This window comes from Mesitornis unicolor, unplaced genomic scaffold, assembly GCF_000695765.1.
Source record: "Mesitornis unicolor isolate BGI_N332 unplaced genomic scaffold, ASM69576v1 scaffold8561, whole genome shotgun sequence".
In the NCBI taxonomy this organism is placed as follows: Eukaryota; Metazoa; Chordata; class Aves; order Mesitornithiformes; family Mesitornithidae; genus Mesitornis; species Mesitornis unicolor.
Window position 1 is genome coordinate 1 of NW_010161659.1, and position 861 is coordinate 861.

An 861-nucleotide genomic window follows, 5' to 3' on the forward strand; every position below is an offset into this window, starting at 1 on the left:
GAGGTCTTTTCCAACTGAGCGATTCTGTGAATTAAAGGTCTTTTGAAGACCTGTGTTCTTCTTGATGCTCTTTCTTGAGGCACAAGAACAGTTTTGTGGGATAACTTACTGCCATAAATACAAGCTACCTGACTGAATGTTTGGACTAAGCTTCACTGTTGGTTGCTGTGAGTATCCTAAAAACCATATATGATAAAAATCCTTGTCACATAATATAAGGTAATGATCTGCTCCAGTAAGTAATTTTGTGGGATGTTTGGTCACCTTTTATCAGAAGAATTATCTTTATGTTTGAATGCCCTTTTATGTGGCACATTATGTAAGGAAGTAAAATCCAAAGAATTAAGGAAATAATAAAAATTCTAGGTGGGAATGTGTGAAAGAGAGAGGAAAATGTGCCTTTATGATTCTTTCAGAGGTCCAGAAGTTCCTGTATGAATTCTGTGGTCACCTGATTTTTTTCTTCCCATACAAGAAATGTTCTCGGTCTGTTGTGGAGAGCTCAGTAAGCACTTGCCACCAGACAGGAGGTCCTTGGTGAGATGGTAGTGATAGATCTGACTAATCAGAGTTCTTCTTGACTGAATGAGCTCCTCTTAGATCTCTTAAACTTACTTTCTTTCTCACATAGCACTTCTTTCAAGTCCTGTTAGAGGTTTCCGTGTGACAGCCCATCTTGTGCAATGAAAGTAATGAGAAATAGCTCTTTGCATAAATTACCTGCCTTTTCTTATAAAATTTTATTTCCTGATTGAGTAGCTTGCCTTTAAAGGATGCCACAAAGAGGATGGAGGGAGTGGAGCATCTCCCTTACGAGGAGCGGCTGAGGGAGCTGGGGCTCTTTAGCTTGGAGCAGAGGAG